This window comes from Falco biarmicus, chromosome Z (genome assembly GCF_023638135.1).
Source record: "Falco biarmicus isolate bFalBia1 chromosome Z, bFalBia1.pri, whole genome shotgun sequence".
NCBI classification, from domain to species: Eukaryota; Metazoa; Chordata; class Aves; order Falconiformes; family Falconidae; genus Falco; species Falco biarmicus.
The window spans coordinates 17,516,378-17,531,409 of NC_079311.1; the positions used below are offsets into that span (position 1 = coordinate 17,516,378).

The 15,032-nt window shown below is 40.9% G+C and overlaps 1 long non-coding RNA gene across 4 annotated transcripts; it reads left to right on the forward strand.

Moving 5' to 3' along the window:
* The first annotated feature begins 8,772 nt into the window (after positions 1-8,772).
* LOC130142845 (uncharacterized) lies at positions 8,773-12,737 on the forward strand. Of its 4 annotated transcripts, none has more exons than XR_008819545.1 (4): positions 8,773-10,100; positions 10,340-10,470; positions 11,805-11,872; positions 12,433-12,737. It is a non-coding gene; the product is annotated as an uncharacterized LOC130142845 (long non-coding RNA). The 4 variants fall into 4 exon arrangements; XR_008819546.1 differs by having other exon boundaries at positions 8,773-9,601; positions 9,913-10,100; positions 11,805-12,737; XR_008819547.1 differs by having other exon boundaries at positions 8,773-9,564; positions 9,913-10,100; positions 11,805-12,737.
* The last annotated feature ends 2,295 nt before the right edge of the window (positions 12,738-15,032 follow it).

Below are 15,032 nucleotides of genomic sequence, written 5' to 3' on the forward strand. Positions count from 1 at the left end.
GCAACATTGCTTTTGACTCAGAGGCAAGTGCCCGCCATATTGGCAGAGACCTAGAGCACATCCCTGGGCTGTGGGCCTGCAGGCAGGGTGCAGGGTCCTCCCACGCCAGCGACCATGCCACGCACTGGCTGCTGCTGCCACCCCTGTTTGCCTGCCCTGCCAGCACGCTCCCCAGGGCCTGCTCTATCTGCGCGGTTGCTCCTGGCAAGGCCCAAGCCATGTCAGCATGATTTGCTATAGCTGCCAGCTCCTGGTGCTGGCTCTTCTCCTCTGGTCTCCCTGGCTCTGGGAACCCTCCTGTCTGCCTCGATCAAGCACTCAGCCGCAAAACGTAACCATTGTTATTTCTCACGGACTGAATGATCCTGCAAGCAGAGGCTGCCAAAGAGACGTTAGATACTTGGCAATGCACCTAGCCCAGGTGCTGCATCGTAGTTTGAAGAATGTCTGTGCACTCTGCAGTAATGAAAGGATTAGGAATTGCAGCCTGCTTCGCGTGTTGTCTTCCAGCAAAACCTTTATGCTCTTCTGCCACAATGGAATCTAGCATCTGATCTCACATGACATTACTTACTATTTAATGATTGCATTTAGTTAATTATTAATTAAATATTAATTAATTTAATTATTAATTAAACATTAATTAATTATTCTTTGCATAGTGGGCTGTTACTGAGTAACTTATGAAAATGGGCAGTTTTAAAGATCACCTTAGGTTCATTCTGTAGAAAAAAAACCTGCTCAGAAGGCTATTAAGTTGACTTTCAGGTCTGATACAAGTCTTGATCACCAGAGGGAGTTACAGCATAACATGTTAAAACATTTCTCAGGTGAGTACACAGGTGAGTACAAGTCTTCCACACAAAACATGAGGGACTACAGATCTAATTAATTTTGTATTGACATACATAGTTGATGTTTCTTAGCTACTTACCATACATATCATATTATGCACTCAGGACCATTAAAGAGGTCTTTTGGGTCTCAGTGCAAAAGAAAATCTTGTTCCTGGGTACTTCACTTTCACTAGCATTAGGCATGGAAAGCAGGAGCACGTGCATGTTGCAAAGTGTTGAGGATGTGGGAGGAATGGAGGATCCCTGGGGAGCGAGGTGGGGATGCATGTAAAAAGCCAGGTGGGGAAAAGGGCACTCTGGCTCCCACAGGAACCTTACTTGCTGCCACATCCCCTTGTCCCTCAGCAGCCCTGCTCCTCTGTTTGGATCCAACGTAATCCTTAAACAGAGGCATCAGCCCACAAGCAGCCTTTTTACGAAAGATGACTATGATGGAAAGAAGGCCTCTGAAATTCCTGGGTTTTCTTATTAATATGTTCTTGAGTTACAGAAGGGAAATCCAATTACCCGTGGAAGAGCTGCTACCCATTGTTCACCCTGTCACTGCAACCCACATGGTGCTCTGGCTTACACTGTCTGGCATCAGGTTTGCATGACAAGCCATGCCAAACGCTTTTGCAAAGCTCCCTAGTGAACTTTATGGCCCTTTGTCTGGGCTATCAGAGAGAGGAAAACAGCTGCCTACTACTCTAATCTCTCCCCAGAGGCAAACTGAGGTTTCTGTGTTTTGTGGCACAGGTCTCTGATCATAAGACGAAACATTAAGTTTCAGCTGCCATATCTGAAGATAGACAGGGAAGCTGGAAATTAGGCCAGGCATAGAAATTTTAAAACTGGTTTTAATGCTTGCTTGTAAAACGTTTCAGATAGCAGCTTGTGGTTGTCCCTAGCTTACACCTGCATTCAAGAGGGCACTTTCTGAGAGTACCTGGTCCCCAAACCTCCCTCAGAAATGGAGCTGGGGGAGGAACAGCAGATGGAGAAGGATGTACAAGCTACATTCCACCATCTCATCACCTTTTCACAAGCTGGCAGTATGGATATCAGGCCATAGAGCAGGATTCATGGACAGGGTATAAGGAAGCAGTAATATTTAACTTTACCACAAAATTTTAAAAATATTTACCACAAAATCACTCTCTATGAGAGATGCAGCAACCAGCTCTGTTCAGAGACCCCTCTGTTATTTCTGACCATGACCCTGTGATGCCTGTTCAATCATTGTGTCCTATGATGTCAGAAATCAATCTCTCAAATACACTTATTAGTTAGTCCTACTTGAGGTCTTCTCTCAATAAAGCCAATAGGATTTAGAAGGATGATATTTTCCTTATTTACTCTGAAATAACTAATATGACCAATTTGCTGAATTAGAATAGTGATTTTTATGGATAGACAATATACAAGAAAACAAAAAAGCAATAATTTTGTAAAGAGCATCAATGAAATAATGGAAATGAAGGCTTGCAATAAAAAGCAGTATACTGTATCACAGGTGAGTGAGCAAAGGAAGATCAGGTTATTCCACATGAACATGAATGTATGAAAACATGTAGTCCTGTTCCTTGCTTATCACACTGGGTTATCACTTCACAGCAAGAGAGTCACTGTGAGTTACAGGCATTAGTGAAATTAGTATTTGTATCCTAACAAATACATCTGTCTCGTAACATGTGAAAGACATATTTTTCAGAGCTCTAATTCCTCTTGTTCAACACACAGAAGTCACACAACCCAATGCAAATAGAAAGATTCACACTCAAATTGTTATTTCCCTTTGCTACTTGTCCTTTTTATAAATTTGCCGTTTGACAAGGCACACTGATCACCTATTAACGCCAGCATTAGAGTGTGTTACCCTGTGGGAAGGGGAACGTGTGGGTTAAACTGTGAGGCATGACATTTCTTCCCTTTGTGGTCATAGGACCACTGGACAAGCGGGCTGGCAAGGACCATGGGAGGTCTCCACTCCAACCCCCTGCCCAGAGAAGGCTTTGCCATGTGGCCAGATAGGTTGCCCGGGGCTTTACCCAGTAAGAGATCAAGGCCCTCCAAGGATGGAGGTGGATCCAGCTCTTGCTTTTGTTGTTTCCTGCCTGTCCCTGAAACTCTCCTCAGTTCAGAATTCATTTCAGCTGCCACTGATAAAAGGAGTGCCTTCTCCTGGTTACTGTAAGGATTCGTACAGGGCTAAGGAAAAAGAGGCTATAAAGTATATTGCTTAGGCAACACATCTCTGAAAAACTTATAGCTTACTACACAATGATATCACTGCAAATAATACTGAGTTACAATTCTATTGCTTGTCATTACTTATGTTACCATTGTATTACTTCACAACAATACCACTGCAAGTAATATAGACTTGTATTTCTATTGCTTATTACTATTAGTATTGATACACAGTTTTATTGTTGTGAAGATAATTCATAAATCAACCACAGAAGCAGTTTCTACTTGCATCATTTCACTTTAAAAAAACCTTTTTAAGGCTGTTCGTAGCACACTGCAGAAATGTTCTTAAGCTATTACCTTTTATTCACTATAAGGTAATTAGGTTTTGATGGGGAGAAAAAAAAAACAAACCAGGGCTGTGGTGGTGTGCTCCCTGCCCCCCTCACCCCACCCCCAACCTGACCTAGCAATGAACGACTAGTCAGGTCCAAGTGGAGCTGGGAGTTTGACCTGAGCAGCATGCCTTTCTCACAAACCAGATAACGGGTACAGTTTAATAAGCAAGCCGACTGGGTGTCACCCAGGGCAAGGCGGGGGCCTCGCAGCCTGGTATTGCTTCAATGAAGGCCGGGAAGACTCCCTCACATCTGTAACTGTAAATCTGTGCTATAAATCTGCCTGTACCGAATCCTCCCTGTTCCACACTGAATCATCGGGCCCAACTGACCTTCTGGAGTCAGTACCTTGTGTAAGGGCCAATCAGCACAAAATAGTTGATTTAATCCCACCTCGCCACAAGTATAAAATCTGGAATTTTAGAGTTGGTTTTTTTTCCTTCGGGGATGAAAACTCTATCTACGGGACAGGTCAATGGGCCTGGGCCTCTTTCCCCCCCAAGCAGGGATGCCTCTTTAGTAAGATTTGCTCCTCTGACTGTGTCAGATATTACCCGGGAAAATATTGCTAACAGAAGTGTTGTACTGCTAACTTGAGCTCAATTTTTGCAAGAACTGTATTTTCCAATGGCAATTCCAAATTTGTTATATCTGTTACCTTAACAAATCATCTATTTTTTCAACTTTGTGAAACTGTTTCAGTGAAAGTCCTTAACTGGACTGTGACAGGCAAACATTGACTCTCAAAGTCCTAAACCTGGGCCCCGACAGGCAAATTAACTCCAATGAGTAGGTGTATATTTAATCCTTCAGACTTAAAACTGTTGACCAGGTCCGAGACTAGGATTGGATCTAGCCGCACCTAGACTCCACTCTGAGAAGGAGTTGAGAAAGCAAGGTGATCCTCTCTGAACATCGTGACTCAACGGGAGGGCTGTCTTCCCCTCTAGCGCTGGCTGCTTGTCACATGCACTCTTAACATGACAAGGCCCACACTGGACTGGTATGCACATGCTTGTCACATGTCACTCTTAACATGACAAGGCCCACACTGGACTGGTATGTAAGCCACAAGGCTGCTATGCAAAAAATTCCATTTTGTCACATTGCTACTGAAGCAAAATCTAAACTGGGTGTTAGGGCAATAGCAGTTAAGCATATTCGTTGTGGCAGACAGTCCTTTTGCTGAACACCCAGAGCTGTGACAGGATAAATAAATGAATTCCTTAGGGGATATGTGACAGAGGAAAGAAGCATAATTGGGGGAAAAAGTTAGAAAAACGTGATTGTGGTAGAGTGCTGAAGAAGCGTATAATGCAACTGCTGTCAAGGTGTGTGCTTGTTGCTGCACTTGGCACAGCTGTGTAATTAGCTAGTCTATTAAGGAGAGATGCTGCTATTAAAAGCTCATTGCTGGTTCAGACTGCCAACCAAAGCAAGAATTTTGATAGCATTAAACTCAGTGACAAACCAAGCACCTCAATGTCAGCAAATATTTGGCACTCATGTTTTCACTCTAAAAAACTGAACATCATCACAACTAGCATCACAGCTGCCACAAAAAAAGCTATACTTGGATGGGGCCTGCATAAATTACCTGCTTGTCAGGATTTTCTTTCTCTTTGAAAAACCAGTAAAACGTACAGTTTGATGAGCTTCTTGGTTCAAAGGCCTTGGAGACTAAAACCTAGTGTTTATCATTAGGATGTGTGCTGAGGCAAGGGGAAGTACAAATGCCTTTGTCTGCACCAGCCTATATCAACACTTAGGATTCACCATAGGGTCTGAGGCATGACATTGTGATGTGTCAGGAGAGGAGTGTGGAGTAAGTGGGAGCTGTAGGTGGGGAGAGGCAAGCTGTCACGGCTGGAGCCAGGATGGGGTGTGCATCCTCCTCAGGCACTTTTCTGTGCTGAGGACCTTGGAGCTCCCTCCTTTTCAGGCAGGGTCTAGTTTGCAGCCCCCAGGGTACACTAGAATTGAGTGATGGGTTTTGAAAGGAGTAGATTGAGGGAAGGGGCTAGAAAGGGAAGGCCAACCTTGATGGATGTAATTCCTGCTGTTGTTGGCATTGACTACATTAAACTATACCCTGTGTGAAGACCTGTAAAGTATTTTGGTTCTGGTTTAAGGGAAAATCTGTGCTGACTTCATAATTATCAAAAGGTGCAGCAGTTAGTGGCTGTAAGTGGTGTGTATGATTGAGTCTGATGTTTGTTGTGCAGCTATTTACTTCTTCTCTTTCTTTAGTGCTAAATGAAATTTCTTTTTAACAAAGGAAAATTTCTGTTTATTTTCAGCAGTTCTTGTCATTCTTAATGTATCTTACACTTCTTAACCTATTCTTCTAGTGTCTTACAAAGCTTGGACGTAGTGGTCTATCAAATGTAGTTCTAGGCATTTGCTTGTAAAATACTTCTAAAAAAACACAAGAGCATGCAGTTTGTCTCCAGCAGTGTAAAAATAGCTGTTCCAGAAAAAATATGGCCACGTTCTTCTGTCAGTTGGCCTACAGGACTGAAATATGGGGGAATAATTTTATCTTATTTTACACTGAAAATGATGTAAAACATCATTATGAAAACTGTAGGATTTGGATTCAGATGAAAGAAAACCCTACAGAGTACAACTGGGAAAAAGCCTGCTGAGATACCTGCAAGTATCTCAAACCCTAAAGTGTAAGCCCTTCATCTGTGTGTCTGACAACAAAATTTGACCTGAAGTGCAAGCACTGCTTTGAGGTTAATGCCAGCTGTGCTCAGACAATTTTGTGAAGTTTTCTGACATTCATGGGTTCAGTGTAGAACTGGACATCTGTAGGATAATTAAATTCTCTAACATGGCAATATTTAAGGCTGATGCAAATTTTGGAAGAGATGTGAATGCCGTGCTTCAGATCTGTCTAATCTCTATCAGTTAGAGATCTGAATGGGTCACAGAACTTAATATGAGGGCCTCGCACCTTCCGAGGAAATGGTACTAGTCTCTGTTGGAGACAGGATGCTGGGCTAAACCAACCTCGTATTTCATCTTACATGATAACTTCTGAAAACTCTTAGAACTTGATTTTGCCTTTTTTTTAGACTTGAGGCCTGTGGTTACTTCCTGAATGTTTCTGTGTGGCTGGTTTCTGGACTTCTTTGATAACATCATATGCCTTTTTCACAACCTCAGTGGCTCCATGCATTCAAAATGTAATTTCTCTGGGGCCGCATCTGTCTCTTGCCACATGGTTGTACAGTTTCCAGAGGTGGTATACAAACAAAAAGCAGCAGCAAGCCGAATTCTACAGTGTGTCCATTCATGCTGTACTACAGAAAACTATGATACAATTGGAGGTTTCCCAGCTGAAATTACATCCTCATTGTCTGCATCTACCAAAAACTGTATGCTCTGGAAACCGTAATCCATGTCCATTTGTTCAACAAAATGTAACTCAAGGACAAGCATGTCAGTAAACCTTCACACAGGCTCAGCACACAGAAGAGCTAGCACAGCCTTCCTTTGAAAAATATATCCCATATATAATTTAACCTATTTTTTCTGAATGAGTAAACTGTGTCTTCTGGTCTGTATTTTCTATGGGAGGAAAAGGTATGGCATTAGACCACTTTTCAAAGAGCACTTTTCAAACTTTGAAATAATTTGAGGAACACATTTTGTATTGGTTTTTTTAATACTAAATTGAGTTGGTGACATTATAGGGCTTGCTTTCACTGTATGAGTTAGACTTTATGTGCCTGTGAACTGTAGCTGTGGGTTGGCCATCTGGAAAAACAAGCCGCTCAGCAACCTTGTAATTTGTCTTTTGTCTGGTTTCTGGTACTGTGGGGTTTTCTTCAGGTTAGTGCTGAGCAGACACTGAAAGGAAGCATTTCTTGAAGAAATTTCCATTTTCTAAGTGGCATCTTCCTTAGTTACAAATTAACAAATAATGTAATGCTGCTAAAAGCTTTTGTTATCAGCATTTCTATATAATTTGATCCCATAAGAGAAAATGTCCTTTCCTTTCCCTTTGCTGAGACCCCAAAGCAGGAGCAATTCACAGACTTAACAACTCTGGAAAAAAGACGTTTTCCTGTGTTGAACCAAAATGTGGCTGCCTGCCACTTACCTTGATGGAAAGAAAGTACTGAGAGGACACACTTAACTCTGTACCTCTCCATCTTTCATGTTACAACAAGTCATAGTTGAGAAAACATCTTCTCTATGGAATCCTATCTCCCTATCCCCAGTGGTGACCAGATCTGATCAAATGGAGGCACTGACATGAGACTTAAATGATTAATGCTTAATTGATTAGGTGAGATATAAACCATCAGGGTTGCCTCTTGAGGGGATGCCAGTATTTAAAACCCAAACAGGAATTATTTAACTTACTGTCCTAGCCAAAATTCAGAGCTTGGCTCATTTTGTTCTTCCTAAGACTTCTAGTGTTGGTCAGTTGGAGCACTGCTCCATCTCAGCTCATGAATTAACCAAGAGGCTTGTATTTCACTGATGATCTTAGTATATGTAAGGCTACTATATATGCTCTTGATGCAAAGGCCAGAACTGACTGTTAAGCTGACCTGGTCGGACATCCTGTAAAGTGTAGGCTTTCCACTTTTCCAACCACTTACTTTCCCTTCAAGTCAAATACTTTTTATTTAAACTACAAACATCACTTTTGAGGGAGACATCCAACTTTGTTTAAAGACTTCAGAGTAATGAGAAATCCATCTCTTCTCTTGGTAAACTCTTCTGTTTGATCTTATTGTTAAAAAAAAGGTTCCTTACTTCCAGTGGGGTTTTTATTCTTCATTTCAGTGTTATTAAAATTTATAACACATTCACCTGCAAGACTAATCTATCATACATCTCTCTCAGGTTGACCATAGGCTCTGAAAAAGCATGCGTCCTGTTTCAGCTGGGATAGGGTTAATTTTCTTCTTAGTAGCTAGTACAGTGCTGTGTTTTGGTTCTGATGTGAGAACAATGCTGACAGCACACTGATGGTTTGAGTTGGTGCTGGGTGAAGTTTATACTAAATCAAGGACTTTTCAGTTCCTTGGGCCCTGCCAGCGAGGGGGGGGGGGCGGCGGGGGGGGGGGGGGATGATGCGGGGGGGGGGGGGGGACGGGGACACAGGAAACTGGGAGGGAACACGGGAAACTGGGAGGGGACACAGCCAGAGCAGGTGACCCAAACTAGCCAAAGGGATATTCCATACCATATGACGCCATGCTGAGTATATAAACTGGGGGAAGAAGAAGGAAGGGGGGGACATCTGGCATTGTGGCGTTTGCCTTCCCAAGTAACCGTTACACGTGACGGAGCCCGGCTTCCCTGGGGATGGCCGAACACCTGCCTGCCCGTGGGAGTGGTGAATGGATTCCTTGCTCTGCTTTGCTTGGGTGTGCGGCTTTTGCTTTACCCTTTTCACCCACCTTTCCATTTTGTTATTATTATTGTTGTTATTATTATTGCTATTGTTATTGTTGTTGTTCTTAGCTCTTTATTTTGTTTAAATTATTAAATTGTTCTTATCTCGACCCTTGACTTTTACATTTCTTTTCTGACTCTCCCCCCCATCCCTCTGAGTGAGGGGGAGTGAGCAACTGACTGCATGGTGCTGGGTTGCTGGCCAGGGGCTGGGGTTAAACCACGACAGCATGTCTCTATGGGGCAACCCCTCCCCAGTGAAAGCTTGCAGGACAGGTTTCTCAAGACAAAATTTTATCTATGGAGATGCCAAAAAACTCACTTAAAAATATCCCCTATACCCATAACCAAATTCTATTCCATTTATGTCCCATCCTAAAAAAATAAATAGCATTTTTGTAGGTTAACATCTAAAGAAGAAATGAAATAACAATCACCTATTTTTGTAGGGTAGAGCAGACAAAGTGAAAGAAATGAACAAGCAATGTCTTGTTACTTCAGCTGCTGTATCCATCTTTTTGCTTATGTTTTATCATCTTACTCTGCATCTTAATCTAGTATATGAAGAAGCTGCAAATGCAAGAAACTAAGATCAGTTTTGTCTCATCTTCATCTAGGCTGGCTTTTGTCATTTCTTGTCAGGTCCAATGAAGTCAGGCTGAGCTTCATAATCTTATCAAAACAACTTTGACTTAGAGAAATGATCATCGGAGGTAAACCAGGAGCTGATGAGTCACTCAAGCATCTAAAGTAAATAAAAGACAAATTAGGAATATATAGGGTTTTTTTCTTAAAGCTTGCAGTACTTTACAAAGCAATTTCAGGATTGGAAAACGTGGGATCTCTCTTGTGTCTGATACTTTCCTTGTGTCTGATTTGGAATCCTGTCTGCATCTCTGAACACAGATGAAGACATAGGTGTAGTTTTGCATGTATCACAAAGATCCTAATTTGAAATTTAATTGACTTTGTTAATTGTTCTGGTAAAGTCAAGACTGTGAACCCAATTTGTTGTTTTGTTATGCCTAATTTATGTCTGTGTCATTCTCTGATTTCGCCAGTGTTGTTCATTTGAAAAACGAGAAGTGATGACACAGAGCTGAAGTGGAACAGAACCTGAAATCGCAGATCTTCCACATTGGCCTTCTTCAAGAGATGAGGCATGTTTATTCTCACTTGGAGTCTCAAAAATAGGACAATGTCTTTGCAAAATACTTGATGTGACTTTTCCACAGTTGATGGGCAAAAGGTAGGTATCACATATCATGTAATTCTGCACGACCCTTTACCCAGAAACACAAAGAACAGTATGTTCATCAAATTTTATCTTCTGTTATTTCAACAAAAACTGAGGAGGAAGTGACTAGGAATAGTCAGAGGGATACCAAACTTTAGCAAGAGTAACTACAGTTTTGTCAGAAGAGATACGTAATTTACAAACCTTTTTAGACATAGCCTCATCTTTTGATATTTTTTTTCTTTTGACAGCTGCTGTGCACTGCATTCCTTGTTGGCTTATATCACAAGAAGATGGTTAAATTGGTAGATCATGAATTAGCAAAGCAAAGCTCTTCTACCACTGTCGTAAACTACCTGTGGCAGCACAGGCAATCCAACAGGTAGTACCTTACCCCTGTTCACAGACATGAAGGCTGGAAGCCACTAAAATGGCAGAGAGTGCAAAATATGGACATTTATCTTCAGGCTTTAATTATGTCATAGGTTCCTATTTTAAAACTGGAGGTAATATGAAAGTTGTGTGAGGATGATTGGGATCTAAAAAATAAATAGGACAGGGAAACTGTATGTTTTTTCCATGTGTGAAAAGCAAGCCATTTTGCATCTGGTTGAATATTCAAGAAATACTCAATTATCAGCCTTATGGAATAAGTACAATTCCAGCTGAGATTAAGGTGAGATGTAGGTGCTGAGCCTCTTGGAAACAAAGACGCAATAGCATCAGAAGTAATACTGCTGCTGAAGGAAACAATCCTCCCTCCCACTGAGGGATTTGTCTCAGCGCTGCGTGCATGCTCAGGAATTTTCCAGACACCACAGAGGAAAAAAACCAACCCTACTGATTTTTGTCTGTAGTACATAAAGAGTTTGTCATGTAAGGACCTGAACTGTCTTAGTGCTTGTTAGTATATACATATTCTGTCTTTATCATGGGGGTTAAGTGTAGCTGCCAAGATCTTTCAACTTTTTGATATGTGTTTCTCTCAATGGCACAATATAAAAACTGTTTCTTGAAGCAAAAGCGTCTATCATGCTTCACTGTTTCTAAGGAGTACTCTTCTTAGTATACACAAAGCTAAATTTCGTTGTCCAAGTAGTGTACACAGAATAAGGTATTTTCCCAGCAACAACCAGTGAGAAGAAAAACAACGTTAGCATTTTAATGCTACTAAAGTTTGCTGTGGGACTGGAGTAGTGTTAGATTTTCTCACTGCTGGTTACAAAGACAATAATTACATTGATGTCCTTGACAGCATAGTAAAGCAGAGACATTCTTTTGTCATGTTTCTTAACAGCTTGACACTGAGGGATTACAAAATGAAAATATTCATTTGAAATCATACAACAGCGGGTCTGTTCAGTTATGCTGTAAAACAGCTGACATAATAGTACATAGCTGAGTAACCTACTCATGCTGGCAGGTTCGCAATGCAAACCACAGTTTTGCTTCATAGTGGTCATATAAGCATGGTATGTCCTTAGTGTACCCAGTAGCCATTAAAGGAGCTTGCTGTCACAAAGCCAGTTCAATAAATGGGTGTTTTGCTGGGTCTGAGTAATTTGTAGCCTGGTTTACTTTGAGTAGGTGTGGTATGGTGCACATGTGATTTGTGACGCAACATTACTTGTCTAGCACACATCATGGTGCAGCACTACTTCTGATTGACAATCTCTCCCTTTTGTCTGTTTCTTTTCTTTTTTTTTCTTCTCCCAGATGAGGCCAGTTTGCAAAGCAAGCACCTCTCACTGCTAGAAATGGTAATTACAGAAAGGACTTTCAAGGTAATTTTGTGGGTGCCCTATTCCCACTGGATTTCAGCGGGATTTGGGTGTTTTGTTCTATTTGGGAACCTGAAGTGAGCGCATGGGACAAAATAAGTTGCTGATGATGAATGGTCAACCTTCTTCCCATTACAGAGCCATGCCTGTTGCATGCTCTTTCGTTAATGCAACTGTTAAAAATGGCTGGAATCCACTACTGTAGTTAGTGTTGAAAAGAAATAGAGAAGAAAATATGGTTTGAAGTAATTAAAACAAGCAGCATTAGAAAAAAATCCAGATCTGTGTTAGTCTGTCTTAGCATCACTTGTTTGAAGAGACAAATAAAATATGGTAAAACATTACTCATTTAAATAGCTTTGAAAAATGTGTTCTGCATTCTCCTCTGTATCTTGCACAGAGATGAACAGATTATAACTAAACTTTTACTGAAGGAGATTACATTAGACTTCTAGTATTCTTGTGGTCCGAGTAAAGTATGTAAATAATAATTGAAATACTAAACATTGAAATGGTAAGGTTTCATTTTGGAGTTGGATTTGGTTGCAACTTTTGCCTTCCAGAATATGCCCAGATGGTTATTCCTTCAAAAAGCAAGGAAGTACCTGAAGGTCCTCACTTGGTACATGAAGGTACCTGCACTTCGTAGCAGCTCCAGAAAATTTGTTATTAAGCTTCAGCCTCCAAACTCATTTTACATAGGTACTAATCTGAAACTGAACTAATTGACCAGTGCTTCTCCCACATAACCAGGTGTGCATGTCTTTTCTGAGAAATTTGGAAAGCATACCCATACCCCACTGAATATTCTGTTGATATCAAACTGTAACAGAGTAAAAGAGGATTCCATCCCTAAACAAATACAAAATAAAAATAAAACAAAAGTTGGGGGTTACTCTTTGTAAAACCTTCATCAGAAGGAGCAGATCATTGCTGGGGAAAATGTACACTCACAAAATCCTGGTGGGAAAAATACTTGGTGTATTTCCGTAGAGTCCAGTTACCTCTACACAGTAGGTTGGATAAGTCAAAGCTGTCAGGTGTAGTAGAGTTCATATTTGTAAGAGAAGGCAAGTTTTCATTCATTTAGAGGCAGATCTTCATGATAATCCTTTCTGCCTTAGCCACTGTGTCTTCTCCTGCCTGCTTTTCCAAGCTCATTAGCATTATTCTGTGGCAAGAGCGGGGAGCAATTACTTTTGTGCTCCTTTCCTTGAGCTTTTATACATATTTCTATATACATATTTATACATATAAATATATATATTTACACATACAGTCCAGGGTTTAGGGCTGTCATTGTCTGAAAATCAGCTGCACCTTCCCCAGCTGACCCATGCCCCAAGTGGGTCATGTAATATCAAGCATTATGTTGTGTCTTGCTGCCCTGAAGTTTCTGGGGTTCAGGGGAAGCTGAGGACAAATATGAGCTGTACTGGCTTATATGTAGTATTTGCTTTAGAGCTTGAGAAATTTTGACCACAAAAGATGTGAAAGGAAGAAAACAATAGGGACACAAAAGGAAGATAAAGAGCCATTCAAGTAACACATCATGCTTGGCAAAAAAAAAAAGCATTTGTAAAAGAAATAGTTAATTTTCTCTCAGGTATTATGTTATCTCAGGAATAAATTATACCTTGAGTTGTTCTGTTGGGTTTCTGTTTAATGTTCCTACTTCAGTAAAGCTTAAACACATGTAACTGGAGGAGGCATTCTGAAGGTGATCCTGCCCAAAGGCTAAGCTTTTACAGCTATTATTATATATTTGTTCTTTACTAATTCATTCTTGGACTCACTATTTGTAAATTAGCTTCTTCCTTTGTCATATTTCCCCTTGCCCCATTTTTGTAAATGAACTCTGAAAGAACTGTTTTCTCCTTCTTCTCCTGCTTGTGTCTGGCAGTGTTTCAAACAGCAGGTTCTCCAGCTTCTGCGAGGACTATGTGTTTATTAAATTAAGGCTTGCAAGGAACGAGGGAGGGAAAGGTGTTTAGGACTAATTCATGCATAAAGGTGTCACAGCAAATCTTAGATGAAGTTTAGATATACCTTCTCAATTTAATAAATGGACTGTTTTCTAGGTCTTCTGTTTCTGTTTAGCCCAAAGATAGACAAAGTTGATATGTGGAGTGAACATGATAGTTTCTAAGGCAGAAGCAGCTCTTTCCTCCTCATTTGGCAATATTCTAACAGTTGACCCTTGTGCAACCTAATTGAAGGATGCTTCTGCAGAACATTTGGCCTGCCAGAAATCAAATTAGATGGCTGTGTTCACAAAGCAGGATGGATAACAGCACAGCAGAGAGTCTGGATGGCAGGTCTTCAGCACAAGGACTCCCACATTGTGTTATCTGCAGAATTACTCACAGCTGTAGAACCAAATCACAGTTTATGACAAAAGTAGTATAGAGGTAGGCTAGAGTCAGCTGTAAGTCACAGGCAGATGTAAATCAGTCAGCTACAAAGACCAAAGTCTGCAAAAATATTAGGTCCTAATTAGATATCTAACTTTCAATAGATTTCACCTGAAGACCTCTGAAACATACAACAGGAGTAAATTCACTGCCACCAATGGGTTTAAAGAGACCTGAACGTTAAATATGGAGCACTTGTGCCACTGTCTTTGGCTAATGTCATGTTATTCCTTGTTAAGCAACACTTCAATGCTTGCTACCTGGCTCTTTATTTTTTTAGAGTGTTCTTATATCTAATTCAAGGAAGTTAATACATTCAACCAATTATGCTCTGTAACATAGAACCATAGAACAGTTTAGGTTGGAAGGGACCTTAAAGATCATCTGGTTCTAACGCCCCTGCCATGGGCACGGACACTTTCCACTAGGTCAGGTTGCTCAAAGCCCCATCCACTATACAAATTTTACAAATCAGAATTTCAGTGCCTTGATTGCAGTGTTCATAAGAATTTAAAGATATTTGGGGTTTGTTTTGTTTTGTTGTGGCTTTTGGCGTTTTTTTTTGGTTGAACACTTCCAGGGATGGGGCATCCACAACTTCTCTGGGAAACCTGTTCCAGTGTCTCACCACCCTCACAAGGAAGAATTTCTTCCTAATACCTAATTTAAATTTACTGTTTTTTGTTTAAAACGATTATGCCTTGTCTATCACTATATTCCCTGATGAAGAATCCCTCCCCATCTTTCCT